Raw genomic sequence first — 22,515 nt, 5'->3', positions numbered from 1 at the left:
GCCCCGCGCTCGGCGTTCGCTCCGATAGGCTCAGGTTCTTAGAAGCACCCAGGCGCAGAACCCTAGCAATCTGTTTGCAAGCCACAGGCGAATTGTAGCCTGGAATTACCTGATCTATGGCTGAATGAGTTGCGGTCAGTCGAAAACAGGGGACGTGACGTCAGTTTACCAAGATGGTGGCTGCTGGCCTCCTCTGTGGACTGACCGGTGTGTAGAACCGAGCAGGACCGCTTCCTTACCCCGTCTGGAACCCAGAATTCAGCCCTGAGTACGGTGCTTGCGCGGCTGGCAGAAACTGCAGCGCTGTAACCCTGCGTCTCTATCCCAGCGCACACTGCAGACTCTAGCCGCGGGGCGATTTGCTGAATAAGCAGTTACCCTCCGTGCGACAAACCTCTCGCGTTTGAGTCCCAGTAGCCGATCCTCGTGCGATGGAAATCCTTCCTCCAGGTTCCGGAGCACCCCACTATTGCTGGAAATTCCTAACAAGATATCCTTTAGCCGTCCTGACTTGTCATACTCCCACACAGTGAAGCAGCACACGGGGGTAATGCACTCCCCTCGCCGCCATCTTCCAAATCCCCAAGATTTTGTTTTATTGCATGAATATTTAATTAACTTGAACATCCCAAAGAACCATAAACTTAATCAAATTACCTAAGTTTGTGCTAACTGCATTCATGATATCATTACCTGTAATGATTTTCATTATGCTCCAAAGGGAACACTACAACTTGCAGGTGGTTTTACACTTGAAGAGCCTTAGGAACCACTGAACTATAAAAACACCATTTCTCCACATTAAGGCTTTTAGCCCAATTAAAAAGCAAACATCATCGGGAACAATTATTATTCCCATTGTCAGTCTTTTACAACCGAATGGATTTGTAAATTACCATTCTATTATTCTCTAGCACTGTGTTTATTTTATAATCACCTTTTCCCCAAAAAACCACAATTAGTTATTATTTAACATTTTTTTTCTAGTCTCTCTCTTTAAACATTAGGTTCTCTACTCTATCTCCAGGCCCACTAAGTGAAAACAGTGAGTCTGGTAAATATTTGGTAATTGATTGGATATATTTGATAGACTAGAAGTTGCTACTGTTTCCTTTCTGTTCCATTTTTCAATGAAGTGACCTTATCCTTGACAGATAGATTGACTAAGTAGCTGTATGATGTATCAAATTCAATGTGGGACCTGCTGAGCAGGAAGGGGTATCCGAATCACAGTGCTACTAATTTTGAAGAATGCTGCTGCATAGCACAGGAAGCTCCCCAAATCCAAAGTAGGTGTACACAAAAATAGCACCTATTTAAAAATTCATGGCCAGACATCGGAGGATAAAGCAAACTGTGGGGAAAGGTAGAGTAACTAAATTCAGCTCATGATAATTGCTGATTTTGACTTATATCAAACTCTATAATATAAAAGAAGCCTTGGAAAAGTTTATTTTTCTTTTCTTTCTAATTGCTTCTCAGTAATATCAATATTTTATAGTTTATGGAGATACATAAGTCCTCCCATCCATTGGCAGAATTAATTTAATTTTGCTCCACTGAATTGCACTTCCATTCACCAAGTAGCCTTTTTTTATTTTTCTTTTTTGGGGTACTGGGGATTGAACTGAGAGCCTCACACACGCTAGGCACATGCTCTACCAGAGAGCCATACCCCAACCCCATTTCTCTTTCTAAGAACATCATTTCCATGCCTTTCTTCTGATGAACTTCACTTAGACCAACCCTTCAGTGTGCTGACATCTGTACTCTTTGAGTTCTCCTCTGTGACTCTCTATCCTTCCAGTAAGATTTTTCCCTCTCCCATTTAAAAGCAGGTACAGTCTCTTGTAATTATTATGATAATGAAGGAGAAACTATGACTTCTAGTATTTTGTTTTTAATTCAGTCTAGATGACTGCTTGTAAGTTAGAGCAGAATGCAAATTTAGCATCTTAAGAGCTCACAGGCCGTGGATTTGCAGACTGACACACAGCAGATCTGCTTATTGACATTTCACCATAGAGGTTTGAGGTGGCTAACAGGCAGCTGTTAGAAGATGACCACAGTACAGAAGCAAGAAACAATAAGCCAGGGTAGAACAATCCCTCTTTAGGCTTAGTGCAGCAAAAGTCCCTAAGTGTGTGAGCTCAGAGTCCTTAGGCTATTGACAAGCTTGTACCCCTATAAGGAATGCAGAATACATCCTCCAACAGAATTGCACCAACTCCCTTGCCTTGATGGACCCCAAACTTGTTTATATATAAAAGTAAAAGCCCTGCTGCACTTGGGGCTCAGACTTTGGGAATTAACCCTCTGGGCCATGGTATCACTAATTAAGTGTGGCTTCCAGATCTCCGTGTCCTGACCCTCATTTCCTGCTACATTTTTGCAGACATTTCTAAGCCCCTGGGGAGTCCTCTAGCTATCCTGACATTGTGGTCTCCTTAGGACAATCCTGGGGTAACCAGGCCCTCAAACCAATATACTTCACAAAGCTTGATGGGTTGGCTATACTCGATGAGCAGGAGCTTTCCCAGGTACCCATCCATCCTCCAGCCTTGATGGTAGGAAATCCAGTAAGAGTTGGATGAGCTAGAAGGTAATTATGACCCCTGAGAAGTACAGCAGCTCCTGCCATTGGACACCCGACCTAGCAGCAGATTGACCTCTGTGTTCCATGCGACTGTGGACACCTTTGTGCTTCTTTGTTGGCAATGCCATCCTTCCCTCTGTTTTCTGTCACGATCTTGTCTTATGCTCTTTCAATTTTTCCGCATGTTCACCTTCTAAATGGATCTTGTGGGGAAGCTCTCTTGGTGCTGCACATTTCCTTTGGCTTCAGTTTCTCTGCGCTCCTCTCCCTTGGTTGCCTCTCAGACCATTTCAGATCTTTTCAGCTCACCTTTCTGCCCTTTCAGTGAACCTTCTGCTGAACCTTCCTTCAGCCTGGGAAATCCTAGAGTCTGTTCTTCCTGCACCTTGCTGAAGCGTTTTAAGGCATTTAACCTGAAGATGGGAGCTCCTGTTGGTGGAGGGCATTATTCACCCTCCATCCTCCACATGCACTCCCTGGTAGGGGCTGCCCCTCTCCCCTTCACAGTCATGTCTCTTGGACAACATCAACTTCACATAGTAATGTAGAGTAAAGGGCTTTAAAAAAATGCTTCCAGGGGCTGGGGATGTGGCTCAAGCGGTAGCACGCTCTCCTGGCATGCGTGCGGCCCGGGTACGATCCTCAGCACCACATACAAACAAAGATGTTGTGTCTGCTGATAACTAAAAAATAAATATTAAAAAAAAATTCTCTCTCTCTCCCCCTTCCTCTCACTCTCTCTTAAAAAAAAAAAATGCTTCCAGGGAAGGGAAAGAATAAGCGCTCAGTCTGTAATATTTGCCTGTGTCTGTGGTATAAATCCTCCCACCAGGGCCAGTTTCAAACTTAAGACCTCACCAAACACAGGCTTGGGAAGAGAAGCATGGAACATGCCATTTGATAGTATTTCCACCAAGCAGATGCAATAGACGTCAACAATCTCAAGAGCACCTGACAGGGGTTGGCAAACTTTTTCTGTAAAGGAAAAGATACTAAATATTTTAGGCTTTGTAAACATTTAGATCTGGGTCATGAATGCCCAATTCTGCTATTATACTGTGAACACAGCCAGCGATGTACATCAATGATTGGATGGGACTGCATTCCAGTAAAACATTATTTACAAAATGCACAGCAGATTGGATTTAGTCTTAGAGCTATAGTTTCCTAAACTCCAGCATCGATATTAGTAAAATAATTAAGATGTGGTGAGTTCTGAGTGCTTATTATCTTTTTTTAAATAAAATGTATTACAGAGTAAGTTAGTAATATTTAATAATGTCTGTTTTAAATATCCATGTTGAAAAATCCTGAGAGCTTAATAATCAGTTGTCATCACTTGTAACCTAGGCATCTGTCAACTCCATGTTCTATGATTTTTCTTTCTGAAAGAGTCCAGATTGCAAGCAAATATTACAATTGTTAAGAGAAAGCTCTTGATGCAGTTCAAATCTAAGCATCTTATTTATTTTGAAATGATTTGTCCTTTCTCATCAGTTCTTGGCTTTGTGGACATATTATTTTCCTCTTGTATGATGTACATAATGTAAGGGTATATGGTATGATTTTCTATTCATAGGTTGATAGTCCTTGAGCACAGTGATTCATCCAAATCCCTTAGATGTAGTTAAAAAATAGAGACATTTGTTCCCTACATTGAGGAGTTCTTTCTCTGTAGGACTGAGTTGGAGCATGGCTATCAAAACCTTGATTTCATGATCCAGTGAATTCATTGTGTCCTTGTGGTTGAGAGTCCCTGTCACTGGGCTTGCATTTTGCTGCTTATTTTAGAAGATCTGGAGCACATAGGGAGGAAATAATTCACTGGAAAACATGGCTCTGGTGGGATTTATTAAAAGTCAACCATCTTAGAAGGAAAATTGGCCAACCTAACTTATACATGTTTCTTTGCAATCATTGTTCCCATAATTATCCTTTGTTGCCTACTGAATGCTAGGCAAATGGAAATGGGCCATCTTTGGATTCTGGAAGTATAGCATAAAGACAGATGAGGTCCCTGCCTTCATGAGATTTATGATTTATTGGAGGATGCATACAAGGGAAAAACAAGCAAATGTATTAGTAGATGATTAGAGAGGGATCCAAGTATGATCAGAATAAATGCAGTGGTGGGTGCTGGATTTGTGTGGACCAGGGCAAGATGCACTCATGTAGCCCTGACAGTCCTCCTTTGGATGGACTAGCCATGCAGCACTGCTGAAAGAAGCTCACCATTTCCCCATTCAGGAAGTAAAGTTGGCCTCCTCAGTGCAGTATCAGATTGAAGTTGGTTCCCTTATTTAAAAGCTCACAGATTCATGAGCATGGATCAGAGCTACCTAGAGAATTACTTTCTTTGCCTTGTGTGTTTTCCAAAAGTGACTATAGACAGAGACTGGTGTGGGCATGTCTGTTTGTTATGTGTGTCTGTGTGTTTGCATGTTATGGGGGAGGCGGAGCATTTCATAAATGGATACACCCTAAACTTTCTTTTCTGTGGCCTGCTTTCTTTGAACACAGTATATTGGACATTCCTCCTTATTATACACAGACAACCAGATGTTTTTAGGGCTTTTGTAGTAATCTTCTTACTTGGTGATTCCATAACTTTGAAAATGATTTGCATACGGAATGGATGGGCTGATTCCAATCTTTGGCTATTATGACTGCTGCAAGGAGTTTTCTTACACAGTCATCTTCTAATACATCTGTGACTATCTGTAAAATGAATTATTCGTAGTGAAATTGTTGGGTCAAAGGACATAAACACTCCTTAACTTGAAAGAGAGCACTAAACTTTCACTACTCTGTGCCATTTACACTCCCACCAAAACTTTGAGAGACTCTTTCCCACACTCACCAGCACCGCTATTCAACTACTGTGTCTTTGTCAGTTTAATAGTGTCATGGCAATCCTATAAGTTTCATGTTACTTTTTTATGAATGAAGTTGAATTTTTTTTAAACTATGTATTAATGCCACTTTTTCTTTATCTCCACGGCTCTTGCAATCTTTTCTCCATTTGTTGTTAGACTTGGCCTTGTGATTTGCAACTGTTCTTTTCTACAAAGAAAAAAATGAACTTTAAAAAATAATTTCTGCTGCAAATAGTGTTTGCCTAACATTGACTTTGGACTTCACCCATAATTTTCTCCACATAGAATATAATTCCCGTTAAGTCAAAGGGGAACAATGCTTCTGTTTTAAATGTTCCTCCATGTTTTATTCTGGAACATTTTTTTGTGTCTTTGATGTCTGATTTTCTATCCTCCTGGAACTTCTTTTGTTGTGGGAAATAACTGAGTGCCACAGCCACCATTTCTGGGAAGGACAGCCCCTTCCCCTCTTGACATGTGGTGCCTACTTTATCAAATGCTAATGTCATTTTGCATGTGTATTTGGTTTTGATTCTGGACTCTGTATTCTGTTTTGTAGACCTAAGATAGTAAGTTTAAAGGTAGAGAAGAAATTAGAAAAATCTAGTGTTATTGACCTCAGAGCATGATGGATTACCAGAGTGAAAAGGCTGGGGTATTTTTCACTAGGAATACTGAGAACCAGGGAGTGATGAATGATTGAAAGAGAGGAAAGGGTGTCAACATAGAAATGCAAGCCGGTTCTTCCTCCCCAGAGAAAGCTGGCTGGTTGTTGGCATTTGGGGGACCTGTAGGACAGGCAGGTGGAACACACACTGGTTCCTGGCCACCCTGCCTGGACCAGTGGGCAGTAGCTCGTCTCCTGGTACTACATAATGCATGCACATGGCGGCTGCTGCTGCTGGGCACTCACAAGTCGATGTTGAGGTGTTTTTCTTCCAGTTCTGTTGACCTTGAGCACCTGGATCCTGAGGGTGTCTTGCATCTCACAAAGACTTCCATGAACTTATCTATTAGTGTCTCAAACTGTGTCCACTAGGGAGGTAAAGAGACAAGAGACAACCAGTTTACAGTCTCATTGTAAAAACCAAGGAAACAAGACAAAAATCAAAGTTATTTTCTATTTTCTATCCCGTGCTTCCTCTAAAAATACCCAATGAACAAAAAAAAAGGTTGCATTGCGACCTGTGGGGATGCAGCCCACACTCACAGTCAGGGTGGCCTTGGGTGCTAGGTGTCGGTTAAATCCCATGTTCAAGCATGTGTAGAGTCAGGGCTGGCTGTCACAACGGGGCATGTGGTGATATGACTGTGGCATTGACCACAGAGTGCCCCCCTTCACATTTTTCACAGATAGAAAAATAATCCTAAGCTGGTATAATGTAGCTATGCCTTCAAGCACACAGATCGATGATCTAACCGTAGAGGGTATCCAAACACTCATTTAGATTTCCTCTCTCAAATGGGAATGTCATTTAAATTGTTTACTTTTTTTTCCTAGAAATTGCACACATAAAGGATTTTTTAATTTTAAGTCACCAACTTTATAAACAATAATACAGCCTAAATCAGCATCAAGATCAATAACATTTGCTATGAAACATCTCCCTCCCCACTCCTCCTGTCTTTTATGCTTAGAAGCCAACATTAGTGTTGCCACTGAATTAACAGGAAAAGGCCATTAGTACCCTCCTTATTTAAAAGAATCCATTTTGCTTCCTTTACTTTTGCCACGAGGCAAATAGCTGTAGAATAATTCACGAGCAATTCAACACCAGTGGTCCACACGTAAGGACAAAAGTTAAAAGCAGAGGGGGCTCTGGCTCTTTCTGTTTTTCTCATGTATCTTTATTCCCCCCTCAACTTACCCACTGCATTCACAAGACTGTCCACTGAGGAAACAGGGCACATGGTAGAAAATACCTTATCTGCCCAAACAGAGAAACAGTAGAAGATAAATAAAGAGCGAATTTCCAAAATAGCCTAGTGAGTTCTCTGTGTGTGCCTGGTTATAAATCTTCCTGTTAGGTTACAGTTTTGTGTGTCTGAAGTGTGTGTCCCGTCTCCTATCAAGAGGAAAGAAACAACCTACCATTCAGGAGCATGTGATAAATTGCACCATGAATAGAGAAAGAGTCTAGTAACAGGGCCCGTGAGGACAGAAAAGGGGTCCTTATCCTATAGGAGGTCCCAAGAAGAACAAATGATTGAACAAATCCTGCTCATTTTTAATTTTTAATTGATTTTTAAAAAATAAATGACAGAAGAATGCATTACAATTCTTATTATAAGTATAAAGCACAATTTTTCATATCTCTGGTTGTATATAAAGTATGTTGACACCAATTCGTGTCTTCATTTATGTACTTTAGATAATAATGTCCATCCCATTCCACCATCCTTGCTAACCTCCTGCCCCCTCCCCTTCCCTCCCACCCCTCTTCCCTATCTAGAGTTCATCTATTCCTCCCATGTTCTCCCTCCCTACACCACTATGAGTCATCCTTCTTATATCAAAGAAAACATTCAGCATTTGTTTTTATGAGATTGGCTAACTTTATTTAGCATTATCTTCTCCAATTCCATCCATTCACCTGCAAATGCCATGATTTTAATTTCTTTTATTCCATTGTGTATGTATGCCACATTTTTTTTATCCATTCATTTACTGAAGGGCATCTAGTTTGATTCCACAGTTTAGCTATTGTAAATTGTGCTGCTATAAACATTGATGTGGCTGTGTCATGGTAGTATTCTGTATTTAAGTCCTTTGGGTGTAGACCAAGGAGAGGGATAGCTGGGTCAAATGGTTTTGGTTCCATTCCCAGTTTTCCAAGGAATCTCCATACTGCTTTCCAGATTGGCTGCACCAATTTGCAGTCCCACCAGCAATGTGTAAATGTATTTTTCCCCCACATCCTCACCAACACTTATTGTAGTTTGTCTTCATAATAGCTGCCATTCTGACTGGAGTGAGATGATATTTTAGAGTAGTTTTGATTTGCGTTTCTTTAATTGATAGAGATGATGAACATTTTTTCATATATTTGTTGATTGATTGTATATCCTCTTCTAAGAAGTGTCTGTTCAGGTCCTTGGCCCATTTATTGATTGGGTTATTTGTTTTTGTATTTTTTTTTTGAGGCATCAACAAATTTCTTAAGTCATATGATTTGCTTGCTCTTGTATTCTCTCTCTCTCTCTCTCTCTCTCTCTCTCTCTCTCTCTCTCTCTCTCCTTTTCAGTATAACCTGAAGTTTATCTTAGCCACACTGGGACAGTGAAAATGTCAATCATCACCTGCATCATAAATATATCAATTCAGAATGGATTTCCAAAGTAAATAAGAAAATATGAAAAGTTTTTGAAAGGACTATTTTGGCATTCTCAGAATAAGAAAATATTTCTTAAAAAAATACACCAACTGTACAGATGACATGAGATATTAGATTTTATTAAAATTAAATTTGTTTTCTCAAGAAGATGTCATGCTAAGCGAAATAAGCCAGTCCTCGTCCTATCCCACCATCTCTCTTGTGCTTTGTTATGGGTCAATCTGAAGTGAAGCTGTCTTTGGCTCTTATTTTCACTCTTAGCCTGTGTGTAGATGTGATTGAACACATGGTTATTTCAGCAGCTGGGGCCGTGGGTTGTCAGTATCCATTAAAGGAGGGATACAGTGTGCTGGGTCCTTACCACCCACCCTAACAATCTCTTCTGACATATCTAACAATATTTTGCCCCATGCGCACTTCCAATGCAAAAATATGTCTTGACTATTCCTGTCGGGTTTGGAGAAACCTATTAAATACATAGCAACTTAGTATTTCAACTAAAACTATTTGTTTTAAAATATACATTATAGTGAAATAGGGATACCAATAATAATGTGTGAATACTCACTCTTTTCACTCACCCTGGCTTCCAAGGAAGACAGGTTATTACATTTTAATTTAAGCATAAATTAATAAGATATATTATTCTTTGAGCTAAAATTGGTCTTCCTTGAGGATTCAGCTTACAATTTTTACATATTTTTACTTTCTAAGTTGTGGGCATTTATTCTCACTTACAATGATTAATGTGGTTCTACCCTAGATAAATAAATATGCTTAAAAGCACTTATAAATACAATCCCAAGCCAGCTCACCTGTCTCTGTAAAGCAGTATATTTGTCAGGTTTTGTTTTCAGCTGTCTCTGTAAAGCAGTGTATTAGTCAGGTTTTGTTACTGTAACCAAAAGTCCTGACAAGAACAACTTAGAGGAGGAAAAGTTATGTTGGCTCACATTTCCATAGGTTCAGTCCATGGTTGGCTGCTTCCATAGGTCTGATCTGAGGAGAAACCGAACATCATGGTGGCAGGGCATGACAGGATGGCTGCTCAGTCCAAGACAGCCAGGAAGGAGAGAGAGCTTGCATGTAAGGGTTGTGGGATAATAAAATCCCCAAGAGTACATCTCCAACGAACTGCCTCCCCAGCCATGTCCCACCTGTCTACAGTTCCTACCCATTAATCGTTTCAAGTTATGAATCCACTAAATGGATTAATTCACTCATTATGTTACTGCTCTCATAATCTAATTTCATCTCTGAAATTTCTGGAGTGTCTGACCCTGGAGCTTTTGGGGATACCTCATATCTAAATACTATCAAGCAGTATCATCAACTGTCCATTATTCAAAGTGATAGAGCACCTTCTTATTCATGCAACAGCGATTTATGAAATATCCCATGTTACTGAAAGTATCTACAGATTCGACTGTTTCAGATGCTGAGAATTTCAGTGAGCCACATTGATGAGGTCCTTACATTTACACAGCTTCTAATGCAGCAGAGGTAAATGGACAGAATATACTTCATTTTAAATATAGCAGTGCAAATACAACAATGTGAACTTAATTCCTTGACATCAGGGGCTGAAAGAAATCTTAGTTTCTGAGATATGCAAAACTGACCCTAATTAACAATACTGAGCTCTTCCTTGAAAAGATACATTTGATAGTTACCTCTATTGGAATTCTACAGCCCTGCAGGTCTTGTTATAACAGGGACAATGTTGTCAATTATTTCTTTGGATTATTAAATTTTTATTGATGCTTTATAATGATAAATAATATTAGGATTCATTATGCTCTATTTATACATGCAAAAGACATGATTGGATCATTTTTATTCCCCAGGACTTTCCCTTTCCCTCCCCTGATTTGCTTGTTCTCCTCTCCTGATCTCTTTGCTATTATTTGTATTATTTTTAATATTTTATTATTCTCATCATCATCATTATACCTAGTGCATTGTAATTATATGTATAAGCAGGATTCATTGTGGTATAATCATAATAATATTATTTATTTATTTATTTATTTATTTATTTATTTTTTAGTTTTCGGCAGACACAACATCTTTGTTTGTATGTTGTGCTGAGGATCGAACCCGGGCCACACGCATGCCAGGCGAGCGCGCTACTGCTTGAGCCATATCCCCAGCCCAATAATATTATTATCATAAATGAACATTTCATTTCCCATGTCCTTCCCCATGTCCTCCCCTCCTCCCTCCTTTTGATCTCCTTCCTCTACTCAGTTGTCGTTACTTACTTCTATTTTTGTAAGATTGATGGCAAAAAAAAAGAATCTCAGAAACTCCAGAGTTATACACACACACACACACACACATAATATATATGTGTGTGTGTGTGTGTGTGTATATATATATATATATATATATATATATATATATACACCTTACATTGCTCATGAGCTCACGGGCTCTATCTCTCATCTTCCTATATTTCATCGAGTTAACTGTCCTGCCCAGATAATCCTAATTTGGGGAAAAGAGCTATGGGGGCTAAAACAAGGATGCCCCCAGCGCATGGCTTGGCATGCTGACCAGTCAACTTGCTAGCAGTTTCAGAACCAAGATCCATCTAACTCTCTCTGTCCCCTTGATTGCCATCTCTCTTCCTTTCCTGAAGGTCAGGGAGACATTCCCTAAAGTTGCTCTTCTCTGTCTTAAAAGGAAGTTTCTCCAGATGGACAGCAGTTGACTTGAGTCACCCTGGATCTCCATGAGCCCTGGATGCTTCACTCATGGAGCAGCTAGTCATCCCCTTCCAAGAAATCTCACCAGAAGCTCCCGTTGCTCAAAATGATGTTTCAGTTTGAACCATCTGGTTCTTCTCTGAGTCTCATCGTATGCGGGTCCTTGTGTCATGCACAGAATCAATGTCGGTGCCTCTTTTTCCTGTTAATCTGTCTATGGTTGGTGAATTTCCACAGACTAACTTACGGATCCTTCAGAAGGCAGAAGAGAGATTCCCTTTTCCCTTACAAGGGGATTAAGGAGTATGATTGCATCGAAAGGAAAGGAAGACCAAGGGAAGTGGGAGAGAGATATTCATTTTATATGAAAGATTAAAGAGACCCAGGGAGGTGCTTTGATTTGTGTTATATTTGGTGGATGGAGGGTTTTGATGAGGATTCTAGAGAAGAGTTTTAAGTGCCAAGCATGAGTGGCTGTCGCAACTTGGTGGCCGGGACAGAGCAGGCAGGTTCTGATGTCATGTGGAGCTAAGTTGGAAGGTCCTCTTGACTTCTGTTGAGACCTGGGACAAGCCAGGCACCAGTCTTTGTAGAACTCTCCTTGGCTGCCAAAATGAGTGGCTTTAACAATGGGAATTGATTTCCTCCCAATGCTGGAAGTTGGAAGTTCAAGGTCAAGGTGTCCATCCAGTGTGGGAGAACTGGTTCCTCCTGAGGGCTGAGGGGAGGGCCCAGCATAGACGTGGCTCCTCAGTTGGCAGAGAACTGCCTTGTATGTCTTCACGTCAACTTCCCTCTGTTGTTCTACACACGGGTCTGCTTCCAAATTTCCTTTTCCCATAAGGATCCAGTCATATTGGATCGGGGCCCACCCATCTAGATTTGGGGGAGACACAGTTCATCCCGTAACAGCCCCACATCAAATCTCCAGGCAACAAGCCTTCTCCTCCCCGCGGTTCATCTTCAACACTGCTACTGAGGTCTCAGCCTTATGTCCCCTTGGGTCATTCAGGACATGTCACTCTGTGCTTCCAGAGCATGCATCCTGTGCCTTTCGGAATCTTACCCTAGTCTACTATCTCAGCTCTGTACCATACCCCCACCTCTTCTCCTCTCATCCAACAAATGATTCATTTTGAAACACACTCTTTATTTAAGTTCAACCCACCTTTCAAACACTCACACAGTTTTAGTCTTTACCCTGAGGTCTTCCCAGCATCATAAGAAAAGCTGTCTCAGCAGCTTCTCATGGAGTGGAGAGATGCAGGACTTCGGAGTCAAACGCCTGGGCTCTCTTCTGGCTTTGTCACTTACTGGCCACAGGTCTTTGAACAGGCCATCCCCTCTGGGCCACAGAGTGCCTATGACATAGTGCAGGGCCATGCCCACCTCAAACATTCTTGCCAGGGACGAAGCTAAGTCACACCTGTCAGGCCCCAGGTGCTTAGATCATTGGTTTCCTGTTTTCCAGGCTGTCCCCTAGTCCTGCAGTTATTATGTTGTGTGCATGCTTCCCTTAGACTCTCATCATCTTGATTTGCTTTATGGTTATTTGTGTGTCTGTAGGAGGTGGTAGTCGAAGCCATCACCATGATTTAACTTGGCTTCTACGTTGAATTCTAAAATCACACTGAGCCAAGTTGAAAAGCAAAGGAATTAGATAGAAAGAAATGGTGGTCATTTCATCTTATGCCCACCACCCCATTTGGATTCTCGTAAACTGCCATTGAGTGCCCAAAGTGTAAAAGGCAGCTAAGAATATTACAGGGGTTAGAAGATCTGTCTCCTGTACTGGTTGGATTCTTTATCCTGGATGAACTGAAAACTGATATATTTGATTATTTTCTGGATAGTGAGATTGACTATTTTAGGTGGTTTTGAGTATGGAAAGACGGATGGGTAGGCATGGAATACTGTGCGCTAGCCACCAGGGTTTCAACATTCAGTACCTATTGCCCACGCCATCCATTACCCCCTCCACTACCAAAAAAAGAAGTGGTTCATTCTGTACGGCACAGCTATCAATAATGTGATCCTGGAAATATACATAGTCAACTAATGGTTAAAGCTCTTTATAAATATTGGCTAATTAGTTAATCAATGATACTTAAGGGGCCCGCTTTCCCCACCACAGCCCCTCCGTGACTTCATTTCGTGTTTTTTATTAGGCAGACTTTCGACAGCCTGCACCACCATTAATGGTAGTCATAAGTCAGGGCCAGCAATGGGATTAACCCAGAGCCCCAGAAGCAATTAATACAGTCCTTAAATGTGGGGGCTGACAAATACACCAGAAACAGCATCTTCCTGAAATGGACTTGTAGGCCTGCCTAAGGGGTTTAGATTCATCTGGAGGCTCAGTTGCTTCTCAATGAGGACTGGAGGATGCTCTTAAATCCAGCACTACCATATGCCAACGGAAGAGAAACATATGGAAAGATTTTTAAAGGAAAAACAGATAACCATTGCTGGATTATTTACTTAAATTCCAAAGAATTCGTAATTTCTTTTAAACAGAAACTTCCAGATAGTCTGTTGTGGATTTTCCCCCCCTTTTGGCTGAGATCTTAACTAGAAACTTGAATAAACAGTCAAGTTTGCCTTTCTTTTTTTCTTTTTTCTTTTTAATAAAGGAGAGGTTGTTCTTTAGGGTAAAGTTCTTGCTCTGCCATCATCAAGACCAGGGTTCAAATTTGGACCCCAACACTTGGTAGTTACACAGTTTAGTAGTTACAAATACCTACAATGCTCAGTCCTGTCCTTTGTAAAAGAATGATATTGTCTAATTTAAAGAACTGGGTTGCCAGGGTTGCCTGTGATAACTTGGAATCTGAATAATTCAAGGATACATACATACTGAGCATAATTCTCAAAACATGGTAAGTAACCCTTAAATGTTGGTTGCTACCACTTCCGGAAGATAGTGTTCATATCAGCCTCTGCATCAGGTTACTCTATAACATTTAATACAAATGAGAGGCCAGGGACAAAAGGAATTAAATACTAAAGTTGAAGGGAAAATGATTATGATGGTTCCTTATAGAACCTTAAATCTTCTTCAGGACTCTCTGGGTTTTCCAGTTCAATTAGCAGTTCACAATTGCCCTCCATGAGTGCCCGTCCTTTTCTTTTTCTTATTACGTTGAAATTTATCACAAGCCTTCTATGAGACAAAGGGGAAAAGGATTTTCTACCTTGTGCTGCAGCTGAGCTGATAGGGCTCAGGTTTTATATCTTGAGAAAGGGCAGCCCACGCTAGGAACTTGGCATTTGCCATGGAATAAGGGAAATGAGAGTGGCATGATTGGGCATGGTGGATAGAAGGCTGAGAGTGGACCTTTTATTTATGGCATCCAGTGGAGCTTCTGGCAAGAGGAGGTCTCAGGAGCCCCCAGCGCTGGCGACCTGCCAATCCCAGGAGAGGCATTTTAATATTTCAACACCTGTGTGGCCGTTCCGTGGTATGCCTGCAGGATGTCAGCCCTATGTGTTTTCACATGGTTGGTTGTGTTCTCCATGCCTCGATGCACCTAAGCCTCATTTCTCTCATCCCAGATTCAGGGATGAATGAAAGCTGGTACGCTTAAAGTCTCACCCAGAAACAATGTAGGATGGTAGTTAAGAATCTAAGTTCTGGAGTTAGGATGACCTGGGTTTGAGTCCTGTGGATCACTTAATAGTCATACGACCTTTGGTGAGTCACCTACACTCCCCAAAGCCCACCCATGCAGTTTTTTAATAGATATTTATTGAGTGGTGAGCATCACTGCCATATCTGAACCAGAGCTCCATATCCTAGGGGGAATGATATTATCTCACCATCTATCTCTTAACAGGATAACTTCACATGGTGACATATGCTATACAAGAATATTATGTGAAAGGAAGAGATGGAGAAAAGTCATTTAGAAAGGTGGTTAGGAAAACACCCTCCATATGCTAACAGAGCTGAAACCTCAATAAGAAGAACTTGGCATTTACCATGGTTGTGTTCAGTGTTATACCAGGAACAATGGACATGGAATTGACCTGATCAGGCGTGTAGTCCCAGCAACTCAGGAGGCTGAGGTAGGAGGATCACAAATTCAAGGCCAACCTAGCCAACCTAGTCAAGCCATAGCTCAAAATAGAAAATGAAGAACTCAGTTATGAAGATCTGACCAAAAGGGCACCATGGGCAAATGGATCAATCAGTGCAAACGCTGTGGAACAGGGGTATATACAGAGAGCTCAAGAAATAGAACATAGGAAGTGTGTGGGGAAGACAGTATCAGGAGGTACAGCCATTGGGGTAGGCAGGGGCTGGATCATGCAGGACATTGCCAGACTCTGAGGCTGAGGTTTCTGTTGCATACCCTGGGGGGAGCTATTGATGTGTTTCTGGAGATTGTACATCCAGCTTTCTCACCTAAACCACCATGGGGTGATATTGTTAGTATGGAAAGTCAAATGAAGCAATGCATGTCAACTGCTATGTAGAGTCCCTGGATCATTTGAGGCCCTCAAAAACTATTTAGGTGGAAAACTTTGGGCTATTATGGCCAAAGGAACTCTCGCCCATCCAGTACATGGGAAAAGCGAACCAAGGGTTAAATGAACCAATGTTGGTAAAATATAGCCAAACATTCTGGAGTCTCCAGCATACAGGGGCTTCAGTGGGATAGCTGTTGTCCCTAACTCAGGGTAACAATCATCTTTTCCATTCTTGGCACTGTGGCTCGCCAGGACCAGCTTGTTTATAAGCTTTGTGAGTCAGATGGAAGACTTTTCCCACTGTAGTTTGATACTAATTATGCTTTAATGAAATCTGATGGATTGGTATAGGAAACATCCTGAAGTCTGTTTTCCAAGCAGCATGTCCGAGCCCCACAGTCCTCCCCAGCTAATGGCCTGGGTGTGCAAACACCCCTTGTTTACCTTTTTTGAAATATGGGATTTTAAGATTCATTTTCTCATTTCTACATGTGTCTTCTAATAAATATTTTCTTTGGAAGTGATATAAACTACCCTGGGGATCACAGGGGGAAAAAAATCAAATAATTCTCTTCTTTCCTGCAACCTGACTTTCTGACAATATCTGTTTCTAATGTATTTAAACACATCTTTCAACAGACCACGCTCTGAAAAAGACCATCTCTTCACTTGGATTTACAATGAACTGTTTTTTTTCAAGAGGCAAGATGTTCTCGAGCCTTCCCACTGTCTCTTGAATGCCTCTGTATGTGGGATTAAAAAAAATCCCTTTTTACAAGGAGCAATAAAAGAGCAGAGTTCAGCACAGCTGATGTCTCTCCTAAAGCCCTTAGTTGCTTTGACATTATTTTCGGATAGGTTCAAGCTGTCAGAGCCCCTCTGCTTCAAGACCCAAGTTAGCCATTGTCTGACCAAAGCACATGACCTCAGTGTGATTGTGTAGAGTGTAAATGCCCATTCACAGCCATTGAGAAAAAATCTGCACAGGCTAGCAGGCAAGATGGGTCTGGCTAGGAAGCTCTGAAGTGCTCTGATGTCCTGGTACCTGCTACAGCAGCCATTGGTGTAGCTCTCTTGTTGTTGCTATGACCACAGCTCCAGAAACTAATTCAGTGTTAACCTTTCCAAAGGAAGGGTCACTGAGACCTCTGCACATCAGTATCAGGTGATGAGAGGTTATGGCTGGTATGGGTCCTCAGTGAGTGATGGGGTCCAAAAGCCAGTGATGGGGCATAGACCTTCACTCTGCACTTTCAGAGACAAGCTATTATCACCGACACCAAGGAAACATGAGAATCACAGCTGAAAAGACCAGACTGGAAATGGGATGCTAATTTATTAGTGAGGGATAGCAGATGTAATTTTCATACAAAACTAGAATCTGTATGTTTACATGATCATTTAACATTCTTCCTATGCTAGAGAAGTCAAAATCACAATCAGAGGAAAACTTTGTTGAATCACTGCAGAGATAAGAACTATTAAAAAAATTACCTATGGGTAATTTGCTTCTTTGCAATTTCTTTAGCTGAAAGCAACAGAAATCAGCTCTAGCTGGCAAATGCTAAATACTGATTTAATGAGAGCATATGGAGAAATTCAGAAATGGAAGAGCTGGGGAGCTGGACTTTAGACAGAGCAAAACCCAAAGCAGCCCTGGAAATCAGGTTATGAGCTAATGGGTTGGCATGTTGGGATTCCACTTTTGATTCATTGCCAGTAGCTTTTCTTTCTTTTATGACCCCATGCAAGATTCAACTTGCTGGCAGAGAAAGTTTAACTGAGCTTGGATCAGAGGCCCACTCTTTGGTCATAGATGGTCAGAGACTCTTAACAGTTCCATGAAAATGTTTGTGACACAGGTTATGTCTTGATTTGGGGTTTATGCAAAAATGAATGCGTGGAAATGAAAACCTGAAGTTGTTTGATGAGCATGGAATAAGAGCTGTATGAATAAAAAGGATCTGTATATACACACATACATTTCATATGTGTGTGTATATCCACTGCTGTGGATTAACTAGGTGGTAACTATAAGCAGGCTGGGTGTGGCTAGAGGAGGCAGGTCACTGGGGGTTTGCCTTTGGGTTTATATATTGCCCCTGGTGAGCAGAATTCCCTCTGCTTCCTGTTGTCATGAGCTGAGCAAGTTTCCTCTGCCATACCCTTCCACCATGATATTCTGCCTCACCTTGGGCCCAGAGCCATGAAGTCAGCAGAGCACAGACTGAACCTCTAAAACCATGAGCCAAAATAAACTTCTCCCCCTCTATGTTGTTCTTGTGAAATCTTTTGGTTATTTTGATGCAAGAGGTAACAAAAAACTCTAAGTATGTGTGTGTGTGTTTTGTGTGTATGCATGTGTGTTTCTATTAGTTTATATTTTTGATGAAGGAACTACCTCTCCAGGGTCAGATATTTCCTTGACATAGTACAATGACTTGCCTAAAAGCATATGTTTCATCCAGCCATCCAACCATCCAAGTGACCTTTGGTTACTATTCCCCTCTCTTAATCACCCAGGACCATGCACCAGGCAGAGACAGCCCCTGTCCATACCCCAGAGTCCACCTGCTCAAATTGTTCAAACTAGCTAATCCTATACCTGGTTGCCTTTGCTCATCTGTTCCTTTTGAAAACCACAATGAAGTCCTTTGCTTACGTTTTCTCCTTCCTCCTGACCCTGTTAGTGCTTTCCCGTGTAGCCCTCTTTGGTTACCTGTTCAGAGGAAACTGTGAATAAATTTCTTTAATGACTGAAATTTTCATATCTACCTGTATTAAATACCTGATCAAAGTGAATCCTGGGTAAAATTAAAACTACACACACATACACACAAAAAAACATTGATAACAAGTACTGTAAATTATACAAACCTACTTCTTCTGCGCAGCTAATGAATCAGTGCGTTGTTTTGAAAATGACATGAACTGTGTGAGAGATGGGTGGCATATTTCTGATGACTTTCTCAGTAAGTTGACAGTGTGCAATCTGGGCTTTCCTGATATCTTTATAACTTGAAGCTGTCAAAAGACACGATTCGGGTACGTACAGTTGTCCCTGGGTACCTGAAAGAGTCTGATTCCAGGACTCCAACGGTTAGGATTTGGATATGAAGTATCACCCAAAATTTCATGTGTGGAATAAGGCAAGAATATTCAGAGATAAAATGATTAGATTATTAGAGCTAAAATCTAATTAGTGGATTGCTCTATTTGAATAGATTGGATCATAACTGTAGGCAGATAGGAAATGACAAGAGGAAGTAGGTCACTCTGGGTGTGACTTTGTAGTTTATATTTTGTTCCTGGCACCTTGCTCTCTGCTTTCTTCTGTTTTGAACTGAACAACTTTCCTACGAATACTTTTTCATTATGATGTTCTGCTCACCTTGGACCCAGAGCTGTGGAATTGGCCATCTATAAACTGGACTTCTGAAACAAGGAGCCAAAATGAACTTTCCCCCTTTAATTTGTTTTTGTCAGGTCTTTTGGTCACAGCAACAAAAACCAAATAATGTAGAAATTATATATATATATATATATATATATATATATATATATATATATATATGATGTCCTTTAATGTAACTCTTACAACAATACTAGGGTTAGGAGTTATCATTTCCATTATACAAATAAAGAATCTGAGACTTACAGAGGGTGAGTAAATAGACTTTACAGCTATTAAATTCAAATTCAATTTCAGGTTTTAATTTTAGGGTGCAGCCACTAATCAAAGCATGAGTGTCATCCTCAGTACTCAAAGCAGGTCATTTTTGTGATTAATCTGACCATGTGGTTTAGAAGAATTTGGAACTGATTAATGGGACAAGTTTAGAAAAGTTGGGAGATATTGGCCAGAGAAGTCTTAGAATGTTATAAGCAGAGCTTAGTGAGTAATTCTAGTGGGAGCTTAAAAAACCAGAGTGCCAACAGGACTGAGTGAACACTGGGGTTGTCAGGTTTCAGAGGATGGAGGATTCTATTGGAAACTGGGCTAGAGGTCATTCATGTTGCATCCTGGCAAATAAGTTATCTACATTTTGCCCATATCCTGAGATTTTCTGTTAGGGTAAATTTAAAGGTAATGGAGTACTTAGTGGGGAAGATGAAAATTCAAGGCAGGGTGGCATTCAGGTGGTGGCATGGATATTGCTAGTGGCTTTTAGCCAAGCATACTGGGATAATCAAGAGTAGAAAGCATAGTGGAAAAATTTGAAAAAGTTGGAATTTGGCTAGAAAAGTGTATGTAAAACTGGGGTCAAAGAAGGTATGGTTGTTGAAGAGATTGCAGTCACTAAAGAGATGCTAAGTATTTTCCACTGGGATAAGTAGGAAAGATGACTTGAAGTCATATCAGGAATTGGCAAGACCACACCCATCTCATGCTCAAAGGTGTAAAGTAAAATTTACTTTGAGAAGAGGACTATGGGAGCACCCTGCTTGCATAGGGGGTCATGGAGACTTCTACCAAGATTTCAAAGGAAGGCATGGGAGGCCAGGCAAAGTGTAACAGGGTCACAATGCCTACAGGCAGCCCCTGATTGGGCAATGTATAAAGATATGAGAAAGAGGCCAATGCTGCAGAAGAGACCCCTGAGATTAAGAGATGCCAATAATGTGGATTATCTACAGAGTAAAGCTGAAAAAATCAGGCAGAAACAAGCCAAGAGAGGGATGATGTGGGCTCCAATCAGCAAGGCCACAGGGGCAGAGCTATGTAAGTCCTGCGAAGGGGAAGTAATGTTGCCATGTACTCTAGAAGCTGGATTGTTTGTCCGACTCATTTTGGATCTTTCTTGGTCTCATCCTTCTTTCTATGTTCCAATTTCTCCCTTTGGAATGAAAATATTTCCTCTCTAACATTACATGTTGAATATTTGTAATTTGCTTTTGATCTTTACAGGAAAAATATTCGAGTGCTTGTTTTGAGTCTCAGACAAGATTTTGGAGTTGGACTTTTGGCAAAGGTGGATTATGAGGGAACTGTTAAGATTACAGGGACTCTTGGAATAGCACTAAATGCACTTTGCATTGTGAGATGGTCGAGTATTTTGCGAGGCCAGGGACAGAATGTAATGGTTTGGTTATGAGGTGTCCTCCAAAAGATTATGTGTGAGACCATGCAAGAATACTCATAGGTGAAATGATTAGATTACAAAAGTTGTAATTTGATCTGTGAATCAATTCACTTGAATGGATTAACTGGGTGGTGATTTTAGACATGTAGGGTGTGACTGGAGGAAGAAATTCACTGTGGAGGGCATGCCTTGGGGGCTTATATTTTGCCCATGGTGCACCCCTACCCCTGACTGGCTCTCATTCTCTCTGCTTCCTGACCTTCATGAACTGAGCTGCTTTCCTCTACCACATCTTTCCACCATGATGTTCTGACTCTCCTAAGCCCTGATTTACAAAGTCAGCCAACCCTGGCTTAAGCCTCTGAAACCATGAGCCAAAATGAACTTCTCCTTCCCTAAATTATTCTTGTCCAGTTTATGGGTCACACTGATAAAAAGCTACATACCCACTGATGCTAAAATCCATGGATCCACTCTTTACACCCAGAACCTAGAAACAGCCTCTTGTATTCTTTATGTCACCTCTGGGTGACTTATAACACCTGATGTGGTGCAGATGTGTTGTGGATAATTGTTGTATTCTACATCATAGGGAATCATGATGATAAAAAAGTTTGTGCATGTTCAGCAGAGAGGCCAATCTTTAAAAATGTTTTCCATCATAGTTGGTTGACTCTGGGGATATGGCCAACAGCTCCTCCTAAGATCTCCCTATGCCGGTTTCCCTAATATTCTCCTTGCTTGCTCACTTCACCAGCAGCCGTCAACTTCCCATCCAAAAGCAAATGGGGCGACTCACTATCTTGAGCAAAGGGACTTTCTCAGGAAGTAGAGAGATAATTTTAGGAGAAAAATAATGAGCTGTGCCTCAAATGTCACTGAGAACAACACCCACAGAACTTACTATCCTGTGGCCTTTTCAAATCTCAGTGCTACCTTCAGACACTGACATCTGATTAAGCTCACATAGTGGCACAAGTTTCAGTGCCAGGCCTGGCCTGAAAGAGTTAATGTAATTTCCAAAGAACCTCAGCTCACTCCGGGGAGTAGGTCTGGTGCTGTGGTCCCTGTTGCCAATGGGTTTCTGTTCCTCGTCCTTTTAAAGAGGCAAAAACTGGATGCACACATGTGCAGGGACTGCATTTTTTAGGGATTCTTTTACTTTAAAGAATCTCTGCTAAACATTTGCAGGAGTGTGATCACGGATGGTGCCAAATGAAAAATGGCATCAGGGGCTTCAGGGGAATCTGCACATTCTGAAGTTGGAGCCTTTTAAGTTTCTCCTGAGGGTGATTCTAAAGCAGAGGAAATAGTTAATTAAAACAAAAAGGACCTTGAATTTTGTGAAGGTGCTTCATGTTGCGGGTGGAGATTTTCTGGTGTGTGTTCTCTCTCTCTCTCTCTCTCTCTCTCTCTCTCTCTCTCTCTCTCTCTCTCTCT

This window comes from Marmota marmota, unplaced genomic scaffold (assembly GCF_001458135.2).
Source record: "Marmota marmota marmota unplaced genomic scaffold, marMar, whole genome shotgun sequence".
Classification (NCBI taxonomy): Eukaryota; Metazoa; Chordata; class Mammalia; order Rodentia; family Sciuridae; genus Marmota; species Marmota marmota.
This window is presented reverse-complemented; position numbering follows the sequence as displayed.